The following is a 12,917-nucleotide window of genomic DNA, read 5'->3' on the forward strand; positions in this document are numbered from 1 at the left end:
TTAGAAGTGCGTCTGCCATGAGGAGGAACCGCAGGCACACACTGCAGAGGTTGGCACGGCTAGGCAGCGACCCTCTTTAAAAGGGGCGGGGCGATAGCCCACAATGCTGTACAGAAGCAATGAGAAATAGAATCCTGTGCCACCGCCATCAGGAGCTGCACACGTGGGCATAGCAATGGGGAACCTATGTGCCACACACTATTCATTCTGTCAAGGTGTCTCTGCATGCCCCAGTCAGACCGGGCTTTTTAATTCATAGACACAGGCAGGTACAACTCCCTATTGTGAAGTCCCTGTCGACCGACAGCATGGGTGGCTCCCTGGAACCCACCGGCGGTACATAAAAATATCCCATTGCAGTGCCCAACACAGCTGAGGTAGTAATGTCGTGCTTAATGCAGGTGGGCTTCGGCCCACACTGCATGCCCCAGTCAGACTGGGGTTCTTTACAAGTGGACAGATGTAGGTTAAACTCCGTGTGCACCTACAGCATGGGTGGCTCCCTGGAACCCACCGGCGATACACAAAAATATCCCATTGCATTGCCCAACACAGCTGAGGTAGTAATGTCGTGCTTAATGCAGGTGGGCTTCGGCCCACACTGCATGCCCCAGTCAGACTGGGGTTCTTTACAAGTGGAAACAGATGCATTTATAATTCCCTGTGGACCCACAGCATGGGTGGGTGCCAGGAAGCCACCGGCGGTACATAGAAATATCCCATTGCAGTGCCCAACACAGCTGAGGTAGTAATGTCGTGCTTAATGCAGGTGGGCTTCGGCCCACACTGCATGCCCCAGTCTGACTGGGGTTCTTTACAAGTGGACAGATGTAGGTTAAACTCCATGTGCACCTACAGCCTGGGTGGCTCCCTGGAACCCACCGGCGGTACATAGAAATATCCCATTGCATTGCCCAACACAGCTGAGGTAGTAATGTCGTGCTTAATGCAGGTGGGCTTTGGCCAACACTGCATGCCCCAGTCTGACTGGTAATATGTACCTTAACAGTAACAGCGTTGGTGGGAAATGGCCTCGCCGCCATCATGTCTTTGGGAAGCCTCTGTTTCCACACCCCAGAGACATACCATTAGCAGCGGTATAGGCAGAGCCCATAATTAGTAACATTTCAGTCGTAGCATTAGCGACAGGCCCCACTAACATATCACTAGCAGCATTATAGGGGGAGCACAGTCTTAGTTCCATTTCAGTAATAGTAGCAGCCTACACAGGCCCCAGTAACAATTCCGAAGCAGCAGTATAGGAGGAGCACAGTCTTAGTTCCATTTCAGTAATAGTAGCAGCCTACACAGGCCCCAGGAACAATTCCGAAGCAGCAGTATAGTGGGAGCGCAGTCTTCGTTCCATTTCAGTAATAGTAGCAGCCTACACAGGCCCCAGGAACAATTCCGAAGCAGCAGTATAGGAGGAGAGTAGTCTTAGTTCCATTTAAGTCATTGTAGCAGCCTACACAGGCCCCAGGAACAATTCCGAAGCAGCAGTTCAGTGGGAGCGCAGTCTTAGTTCCATTTCAGTAGCTGCAGTATAGCCAAGGCCCAAGTTACATTTATGTAGCTAAAGTGTAAGCCAACCCCACACACACTTCTGTACCATGAGTGCAGGCGAAGAACATACAAATTGCTATGATTACACTGTAGGTGAGGGCCCAAATAAATTGGTGTACCAACAGTACTAATGTACCTCAGTAAAAATTGGCCATGCCCAACCAAGATGGCAGGTGAAACCCATTAATCGCTTTGGTTAATGTGGCTTAAGTGGTAACTAGGCCTGGAGGCAGCCCAGTTTAACGAAAAATTGGTTCAAGTTAAAGTTTCAACGCTTTTAAGAGCATTCAAACATACAAAAATTGTTTAGAAGAATTAGATGAGTGAGCCTTGTGGCCCTAAGAAAAATTGCCCGTTCAGCGTGATTACGTGAGGTTTCAGGAGGAGGAGCAGGAGGAGGAGGAGGAATATTAGACACAGATTGATGAAGCAGAAATGTCCCCGTTTTGGATGGTGAGAGAGAACGTAGCTTCCATCCGCGGGTGCAGCCTACGTATTGCTTACGTATCGCTGCTGTCCGCTGGTGGAGAAGAGAAGTCTGGGGAAATCCAGGCTTTGTTCATCTTGATGAGTGTTAGCCTGTCGGCACTGTCGGTTGACAGGCGGGTACGCTTATCTGTGATGATTCCCCCAGCCGCACTAAACACCCTCTCCGACAAGACGCTAGCCGCAGGACAAGCAAGCACCTCCAGGGCATACAGCGCGAGTTCAGGCCACGTGTCCAGCTTCGACACCCAGTAGTTGTAGGTGGCAGAGGCGTCACGGAGGACGGTCGTGCGATCGGCTACGTACTCCCTCACCATCCTTTTACAGTGCTCCCGCCGACTCAGCCTTGACTGGGGAGCGGTGACACAGTCTTGGTGGGGAGCCATAAAGCTGTCCAGGCCCTTAAAGACTGTTGCACTGCCTGGGCTGTACATGCTGCTCGATCTCCGCAGCTCCCCTGCTACCTGGCCCTCGGAACTGCGCCTTCTGCCACTAGCGCTGTCGGATGGGAATTTTACCATCAGCTTGTCCGCCAGGGTCCTGTGGTATAGCAACACTCTCGAACCCCTTTCCTCTTCGGGAATGAGAGTGGGAAGGTTCTCCTTATAGCGTGGGTCGAGCAGTGTGTACACCCAGTAATCCGTAGTGGCCAGAATGCGTGTAACGCGAGGGTCACGAGAAAGGCATCCTAACATGAAGTCAGCCATGTGTGCCAGGGTACCTGTACGCAACACATGGCTGTCCGCACTAGGAAGATTACTTTCAGGATCCTCCTCCTCCTCCTCCTCCTCCTCCTCCGGCCATACACGCTGAAATGATGACAGGCAAGCAGCATGGGTACCGTCAGCAGTGGGCCAAGCTGTCTCTTCCCCCTCCTCCTCATCCTCCTCATGCTCCTCCTCCTCCTCCTGAACGCGCTGAGATATAGACAGGAGGGTGCTCTGACTATCCAGCGACATACTGTCTTCCCCCGGCTCTGTTTCCGAGCGCAAAGCGGCTGCCTTTATGGTTTGCAGGGAACTTCTCAAGATGCATAGCAGAGGAATGGTGACGCTAATGATTGCAGCATCGCCGCTCACCACCTGGGTAGACTGCTCAAAGTTTCGAAGGACCTGGCAGATGTCTGCCAACCAGGCCCACTCTTCTGAAAAGAATTGAGGAGGCTGACTCCCACTGCGCCGCCCATGTTGGAGTTGGTATTCCACTATAGCTCTACGCTGCTCATAGAGCCTAGCCAACATGTGGAGCGTAGAGTTCCACCATGTGGGCACGTCGCACAGCAGTCGGTGCACTGGCAGATTAAACCGATGTTGCAGGGTGCGCAGGGTGGCAGCGTCCGTGTGGGACTTGCGGAAATGTGCGCAGAGCCGGCGCACCTTTACGAGCAGGTCTGACAAGCGTGGGTAGCTTTTCAGAAACCGCTGAACCACCAAATTAAAGACGTGGGCCAGGCATGGCACGTGCGTGAGGCTGCCGAGCTGCAGAGCCGCCACCAGGTTACGGCCGTTGTCACACACGACCATGCCCAGTTGTAGGCTCAGCGGCGCAAGCCAGCGGTCGGTCTGCTCTGTCAGACCCTCCTGCAGCAGTTCGTGGGCCGTGTGCCTCCTATCTCCTAAGCTGAGTAGTTTCAGCACGGCCTGCTGACGCTTGCCCACCGCTGTGCTGCCACGCCGCGCGACACCGACTGCTGGCGACGTCCTGCTGCTGCTGACACATCTAGATTGCGAGACAGAGGTTGAGGAGGAGGAGGAGGAGGGTGCTTTAGTGGAAGAAGCATACACCGCCGAACATACCACCACCGAGCTGGGGCCCGCAATTCTGGGGGTGGGTAGGACGTGAGCGGTCCCAGGCTCTGACTCTGTCCCAGCCTCCACTAAATTCACCCAATGTGCCGTCAGGGAGATGTAGTGGCCCTGCCCGCCTGTGCTTGTCCACGTGTCCGTAGTTAAGTGGACCTTGCCATTAACCGCATTGGTGAGGGCGCGTACAATGTTGCGGGAGACGTGGTCGTGCAGGGCTGGGACGGCACATCGGGAAAAGTAGTGGCGACTGGGAACTGAGTAGCGCGGGGCCGCCGCCGCCATCATAGCTTTGAAAGCCTCCGTTTCCACAAGCCTATATGGCAGCATCTCCAGGCTGATCAATTTGGCAATGTGCACGTTTAACGCTTGAGCGTGCGGGTGCGTGGCGGCGTACTTGCGCTCACGCTCAAACAGTGGCGCTAGCGACGTCTGAACGCTGCGCTGAGAGACATTGCTGGATGGGGCCGAGGACAGCGGAGGTGAGGGTGTGGGTGCAGGCCGGGAGACGGTCGTGCCTGTGTCCTGAGAGGGGGTTGGATCTCAGTGGCAGGTTGGGGCACAGGGGGAGAGGCAGCGGTGCAAACCGGAGGCGGTGAACGGCCTTCGTCCCACCTTGTGGGGTGCTTGGCCATCATATGTCTGCGCATGCTGGTGGTGGTGAGGCTGTTGGTGGTGGCTCCCCGGCTGATCTTGGCGCGACAAAGGTTGCACACCACTGTTCGTCGGTCGTCAGGCGTCTCGGTGAAAAACTGCCAGACCTTAGAGCACCTCGGCCTCTGCAGGGTGGCATGGCGCGAGGGTGTGCTTTGGGAAACAGTTGGTGGATTATTTGGTCTGGCCCTGCCTCTACCCCTGGACACCGCACTGCCTCTTGCAACCTGCCCTGCTGCTGCCCGTGCCTCCCCCTCTGAAGACCTGTCCTGTGTAGGCGTTGCACACCAGGTGGGGTCAGTCACCTCATCGTCCTGCTGCTCTTCCTCCGAATCCTCTGTGCGCTCCTCCCTCGGACTTACTGCCCTTACTACTACCTCACTGCAAGACAACTGTGTCTCATCGTCATCGTCCTCCTCACCCACTGAAAGGTCTTGAGACAGTTGCCGGAAGTCCCCAGCCTCATCCCCCGGACCCCGGGAACTTTCCAATGGTTGTGCATCAGTGACGATAAACTCATCTGGTGGGAGAGGAACCACTGCTGCCCAATCTGAGCAGGGGCCCGAGAACAGTTCCTGGGAGTCTTCCCGCTCCTGAGCATGTGTCATTTTCATGGAGTGAGGAGGCTGGGAGGAAGGAGGAGCAGCAGACAGAGGATTCGGATTTGCAGCACTGGACGGCGCAGAACTCTGGGTGGATGATAGCTTGCTCGAAGCACTTTCTGCCATCCACGACAGGACCTGCTCACACTGCTCATTTTCTACTAAAGGTCTCCCGCGTGGACCCATTAATTGGGCGATGAATGTGGGGACGCCAGAAACGTGCCTCTCTCCTAATCGCGCAGCAGTCGGCTGCGACACACCTGGATCAGGAGCTCGGCCTTTGCCCACACCCTCACTTGGGCCTACGCGTCCTCAGCCGCGTCCACGTCCCCTCGGCCTACCCCTACCCCTCAGCATGCTGTATTACCAGTGATTTCCAAGCTAGGAAAGAAATTGGCGCAAGCCTGCAGCCAAAGTAGAATTTTTTCCCTTGTTTTTCAAAGGACAAGCCACACTGCGTGTATTCAATGAATACTACTAAGTTTAATAACTGTGTTGTGGCCCTGCAAATGTGTCAGAGAACTGCAGTGATGCAAAGTTATTGGCTCCAGCAGATCAGGGATTTCCCATGCAGGAAAAAAATTGGCGCAAGCCTGCAGTACAACGTATCTGGCTGCGTCTGATTTTTTTTAACGTTCTGCACGCAGCACACACGTACCCAGAGCCCTTAGGACTGACAGAGGCAGGGCAAATATACTTTTTCCCCTTTTGTTTAAAAGGAAAGGCCCACTGTGCCTATTCAATGACTAATATAACTGTGTTGCGGCCCTGCAAAAGTGTCACAGAACTTTACTGTTAGAGAGTTATTAACTGTGGCAGAGCAGGTATTTCCCAGGCAGGAAAGAAATTGGCGCAAGCCTGCACTCAACCGTAGCTGGTTGTGTCTGATTTTTTTACGTTCTCCACGCAGCACACACGTACACAGAGCCCTTAGGACTGTCAGAGGCAGGCGAAATAGAATTTTTTCCCTTGTTTTTCAAAGGACAAGCCACACTGCGTGTATTCAATGAATACTACTAAGTTTAATAACTGTGTTGTGGCCCTGCAAATGTGTCAGAGAACTGCAGTGATGCAAAGTTATTGGCTCCAGCAGATCAGGGATTTCCCATGCAGGAAAAAAATTGGCGCAAGCCTGCAGTAAAACGTAGCTGGCTGCGTCTGATTTTTTTTAACGTTCTGCTCGCAGCACACACGTACCCAGAGCCCTTAGGACTGACAGAGGCAGGGCAAATATACTTTTTCCCCTTTTGTTTAAAAGGAAAGGCCCACTGTGCCTATTCAATGACTAATATAACTGTGTTGCGGCCCTGCAAAAGTGTCACAGAACTTTACTGTTAGAGAGTTATTAACTGTGGCAGAGCAGGTATTTCCCAGGCAGGAAAGAAATTGGCGCAAGCCTGCACTCAACCGTAGCTGGTTGTGTCTGATTTTTTTACGTTCTCCACGCAGCACACACGTACACAGAGCCCTTAGGACTGACAGAGGCAGGGCAAATATACTTTTTTCCCTTTTGTTTAAAAGGAAAGGCCCACTGTGCCTATTCAATGACTAATATAACTGTGTTGCGGCCCTGCAAAAGTGTCACAGAACTTTACTGTTGCAGAGTTATTAACTGTGGCAGAGCAGGTATTTCCCAGGCAGGAAAGAAATTGGCGCAAGCCTGCACTCAACCGTAGCTGGTTGCGTCTGATTTTTTTACGTTCTCCACGCAGCACACACGTACACAGAGCCCTTAGGACTGACAGAGGCAGGGCAAATATACTTTTTTCCCTTTTGTTTAAAAGGAAAGGCCCACTGTGCCTATTCAATGACTAATATAACTGTGTTGCGGCCCTGCAAAAGTGTCACAGAACTTTACTGTTGCAGAGTTATTAACTGTGGCAGAGCAGGTATTTCCCAGGCAGGAAAGAAATTGGCGCAAGCCTGCACTCAACCGTAGCTGGTTGCGTCTGATTTTTTTACGTTCTCCACGCAGCACACACGTACACAGAGCCCTTAGGACTGACAGAGGCAGGGCAAATATACTTTTTTCCCTTTTGTTTAAAAGGAAAGGCCCACTGTGCCTATTCAATGACTAATAACTGTGTTGTGGCCCTGCCTACACAATTCTGTGCCTGTAGTATCAATGCAGGGTGCAATGCTCTGCACCGCCGATTTTGAGAAAAAAAAAAAAAAGCAACACAGCTAACAGCAGCCAGCACAGTACTCCACACGGTTAAATGTGGCCCTAGAAAGGACCGTTGAGGTTCTTGAAGGCTACACTCACTCCTAACACTCTCCCTGCCTAAGCACCACTTCTGTCCCTAATGCCGGGTGCAATGCTCTGCACTGCCGATTTTGAGAAAAAAAAAATTTCTCCACTGCTAACAGCAGCCTGCACACACGTAGATGTGGCCCTAAGAAGGACCGTTGGGGTTCTTGAAGCCTACACTCACTACAAACACTCTCCCTACAGCAACTCCAATAGAACAGCACTTTCCCTCAGCTAACTCACACGGCATCTGAGGCGAGCCGCGGGAGGGGCCGAGTTTTTATACTCGGGTGACATCTGATCTCCCCAGCCACTCACAGCAGGGGGGTGGTATAGGGCTGGAACAACACAGGAGGAAGTTGTAATGCCTTCCCTGTCTTTCAATTGGCCAGAAAAGTGCGCTAACGTCTCAGAGATGAAACTGAAAGTAACCCGAACACCGCGTGGTGCTCGTTACGAGTAACGAGCATCCCGAACACGCTAATATTCGCCCGAGCATCAAGCTCGGACGAGTACGTTCGCTCATCTCTAGAATTTACCTGAAATGATGCCTGTAAAATGTCCCAATAAAAGGAAAACTCCAAAATCTACAAGATGCACGTTCATATCTGAGGCTTCTAATTGAGTCATGCTGCACACTAGGGCCACATGTGGAATATTTCTAAAAAATTGCAGCTTCAGGGTAACTATTACTGAGATTTGTTTCTCTGAAAACTCCAGCTGTGATACAGGAAAAATTGTTTAAAATTGAAACTCTGCAAAAGAAAAAAATTGAAATGTTTACATTTTACCTCCACTTTGCTTTAATTCCTTTGCAACACTTAAAGTTTAACTAACTTCCAAAACGTGGTTTTGAATACTTTGAGGGTTTTAAAATAAGGTGATTTATAAGGGGTTTCTAATTTACAGTTCCCTCAAATCCACTTCTAAACTAAATTGGTCACTGAAAAAAATTGAGTTTGGGAATGTTCTTCCAAATTTGAAAAATTGCTGCTCTACTTCTAAGACTTGTAACATCCAGAAAGAATAAAAAGAAAGTAAAAAAAAATGATGGATACATGATGTGAACATATGGTAAATGTTATTTATTAACTATTTTGTGTGCTATAACTATCTGTATAAGGCCAGTTTCAGACAAATGTATTTTACCTCTCTATTTGGCAGACTAGAAAAGCTAATGTAAATCAAAAGGATTATTCCAATGGCCATATTTTTCACAGCCAGTTTTTAAAAATGTAGCATGAGCTATTTTTTGTGCATTTGCCTCCATATTTGTATTATTTTATATTGGGCAAATACAGATCCATACTTGCCCAGTAGAAATCAAAATATATGGAGGCAAGTACTAATCACATAGTAGTGAAATACTGATGACATACAGTCGTAATTAGAGTTGAGCAAACATACTCTACCGAGCTTGATGCTTGTTCGAGTATTAGCGCACTCGATAGTGCTCGTTACTCGAACAAGCATCAAGCCGTGTTCGACCCCGCCCCAGTTTTTGGCTCCTCCCCGCTGTAACATGCCTGTTTTGGACCCTCCCCGCCGTGACGCAGGGCACGTCATTGGCAAATATTGTGTCAGGCAGGAAGGAAAGAGAGAGAGAGAGACGAACCTAGAAAAAAAAAAAAAAGCTCGGCACGCGGCGCCCCACATACAAAAATGCTCGAGTCTCCCATTGTAGTCAATGGGGTTCATTACTCGAGTAGAGCTCTCGAATTTTATGAAAAGCTCGACTCGAATAACGCGGACTCGAGCATTTGGGTGCTCGCTCATCTCTAGTCGGAATATAATCTGAAACATGTCTGTGCTACTCATTCATATAACGGTTGTATGGCAATGTGCTTGTCTCTAGCCAGCTCTAAAAGCAGAAAATGAAAAATGCTAGTTTTTCTACATTTTCTCTAAATTTTGGATTTGTTTTTTGATCAAAAATCTTTTATTGAGACAGAGATGACAAGGCAGTAATGACATTAATGCATGGGTATGCAACACAAGAGGCTGTGCATTAGAAACCCAAATTCCTCTATAAATTATTTTAAATTAAACAGGAATATATCAAATCTTAAAAGAAACTAAAAACGTGGGCAAAGGGAAGGGAATAAGGAAAAGGATAAGACAAGGGGAAGGGTTGGATTCCGATGATGGGCCAATAAGCGCCACCCCCATATGGGAACGAGAGCAGAAGAAATGATACTTTTCAGCCTAGAGACCAGAAGGAAGAATAGCCATCAGACTGATAGAGTGGGAAGGTTAAAGTGCAAGTCCTATGCTGTGGCAGACTCCGAAGACACCCACTTTCCAAGTTAAGGGGATGACCTGGAATCTAACCAAAGCTGCCACAGCATGTAGAACCCTGTGATATCCATATCTTCATCTGTTCTCATCTCTTTGTACTGTATAAGGGTATTAATTGCTTCAACCCAATGAATTCTAGTTGGGGACACACTAGATTTCCAAAATCTGGGAATAATTTTCCTGTCCGCCTGGACGATAAACGTTTACAAATCCTTCTTTACACTAGCATTGTGAGAATAGTAGATGGGCCACATATGTGTCCAACCAGAGGGACGCTACTGGAGAACACTCCCATCAAGTATGAAACATGTTACCCCAACCCCTAGAGCATCTCCAACACATGAGGAAGAACTGAACAAACATTCTGTGTAAGCTCTTTGGGTTCTATACCAACATGACAGAATCTTAATAATTGAGTTCCTGAAGTCTGGAGAAGGGTGTCTTCTTATGTGATAATGTAAAAGCTTTCTGCTGGAACCTCCCAGGGGGATGCTGACCCAACTCGTCCTTCTAGGCCTCCACGAACTCTGGACGTCTGTCCCCCATCTCCCTGCAGCATCTTATATAAAAGAGAGTTTAGGTGATTGGGAGAGTCTCTGGTGATGCAAATTACCTCGAAAGGGGTGAGTGTTTTAATTATTCATGCACCAGGTGTCAGGGAGTCCATGGATACTCTCAGCCGGAAGTATTTCATCCAGACCCCAACAAAGAACTCCGCCAAGGTTCTCAGCCCCAACGTGTCCACTATGTCCCTCAAGTGTAAAGAAGGGATTATTAAGGTTGTTCGTCCAGGTCATCAGGCAAATTAATCCCAGATTTTGGAAATCTAATATGTCCCCAACTAGAATTCATTGGGTTGAAGTAATTAATGTGGCTAGATTGTGGTTAGATTCCAGGTCATCCCCTAAACTTGGAAAGTAGTTTTCTTCGGAGTCTGCCATGGCATAGGACTTGCACCTTACCCATCCCACTCCATCGGTCTGGTGGCTACTCTTCCTTCTGGTCTTTAAGCCAAAGAGTCACAATCAATTTAGCAAAGAGCTTTATATCTATGTTTATGAGCAAAATGGGATGATAATTGCCACAAACTGAAGCGTCTTTTCCTGATTTAGGTAATACCAACAAGTGAACCTGTAGGGCCTGAGCAGGGAAGACACATCTCCCGGGGATCACGTTAAAGGACTGGAGAAGAAATGGGGATATTTCATCTTTGAATAGTTTATACAATTTAGAGGTGAAGTCATCTGGTCCCAGGCTCTTGCCTGTTTTTAGGTTACCTATTAATTCCAATAGTTCAGTGGATTCAAAGTCCTCTTCTAAACTCTTGGACAATCCTGGATCTATAGGGTTAGGGGCAAAACTATTAAGATATTCACCTATCCTATCTTCATCTGACTCTCTGATTACTAAGAGGTTCTGTTTGATATTGTAAAGATTGTTGTAATAAGAGTGGAATTTTTTTAGGATCTCCAAAGCAGAATGAGCAACACTCCCTCTATGAGACTTAATCTTGGGAATGTGGGTCATAGGGGCTCTGGGATGTAGAGTCCTGGATAGCCACCTCCCACACCTATCCCCATGCTCAATAGAACTTCTCTACATTCTATTTCTAAACCCAAATGACCTCTGATCCAATATAGAAAGAATTTGTTGCCATTGTGTGAAAATTTAGGCCTTTGCTGTATCCAAAGGATGCCTTTTGTTTCAAGTTTTTTTGGTGTGGAGCTCATTATGGGGGCTATTTAGTTTCTGAGATCTAGCTTTTTTAAGGTGAGCCCCGTGGGAAATAAAAGGACCTTAAGACACATTTGAGAGCCTTCCATTTAACAGGAAAATCCTGTATTATCATCCTTGTGAGATTCCTCGAAATCTGATATCACCCTTTTGATGTCGCCGACACAAAGGGAGTCATTAAGGAGATTCTTATATAGTCTTCAGAGATTTATTTTGGGTTCTGCCTATCCTAGCAACTTCCCCAAAGATTGGAGTGTGGTCTGACCACATAAATAGGCCTATGGAACAAATCGGATAATGGTTTGGCAATTTATGGGAAACTAGGAGATGCTCTATGCGAGTGTAGCTATTATAGGCAGTAGAGTGGAAATTGAAGTCCCTGACACCCGGGTGAAGAATCCCCCACATTTTTACCAAATGCAACCTCTCCACCTTTTTTTTTAGAGAGCATAATGCTGAGTTGCAGATGGGAGACTTACACGACGAAGAGTCTACCTCAGTGTCCATCATCATTTTGTGATTAAGGTCACCTCCCAGGATTATACTGGATCTACCCAGAAAGTTGACCAGTTTTCTCAGAAGGGAGACCCGAATTAAATCTGCTCCTGAGTAGAAATATACATTAGCAAATGTTAAAGCGGAACCCATAACCTCATGCTTAAGAAAAATGAATCTACCATTTTGGTCGGTGATGTGGTCGATAACCTGGTGTTGTAAGGACTTCTGCAATGCTACAGAGAACCCTCCAACTTTCTTGGATGGATGGCAACTGTTGAACCGGAAGGTGTAAAATCTTCAGGCAATACCTGGAATGTTGTCCACACAAAAGTGGGTCTGCTGTATCATGGCCACCATAATTCCCTGATGATAAAGGATTTGGTTCCTCTTCTCCCGGGCATTCAGACGTTTCGCATTGTAGGTGCATAGGGTCACATTGGCCATTGAAGTGAGCGGATGGCATAAATGAGAGAGGGCCTGCAACCCAAGTCCCTATGTGGGAGGGCGGTGAGTAAAGACGGGGAAGGGAGAGAAAAAGTCAAACACTACCATTGATTTCAAAAGGGTTTCTCAAATATGTACTAAAATGCTAAGTTTTTAACTCTGCGTTTTTCAAGCGCTGTCTGTTCTATTTTCATGCATTTCTGCATTTTAAAACGCGATACCATGCACATTGAAATGAATGGGGTGCATTTTCAGTGCTGCTAAAAATGCGGTAGAATGTGGTTACCACATATTTGACTGCGTTTTTTCAGTTTTGGCATTATCAGCTTGCTTGGCTGCGTTTATAACTGTGCTGAAAACGCAGTCAAACACTGTCAAAAACGCATGTCAATGCAGCTGAAAATGCAGTAAATGCTGCGTTAAAAAATGCAGTGTATTTAGAAGCTCATGTGAGAGAATGGCATAAGATAGCTGCTGCTTCCTGTGTCTCATCTGCTCTCCTCCCTGTTGTGCTGAGCTCAAAATCTTCCACTCCTGACATCACTACTCCTCCTTTACTGCCACAGCTCCCTCCATCCCTCCCCC

This window comes from Eleutherodactylus coqui, chromosome 4 (genome assembly GCF_035609145.1).
Source record: "Eleutherodactylus coqui strain aEleCoq1 chromosome 4, aEleCoq1.hap1, whole genome shotgun sequence".
NCBI classification, from domain to species: domain Eukaryota; kingdom Metazoa; phylum Chordata; class Amphibia; order Anura; family Eleutherodactylidae; genus Eleutherodactylus; species Eleutherodactylus coqui.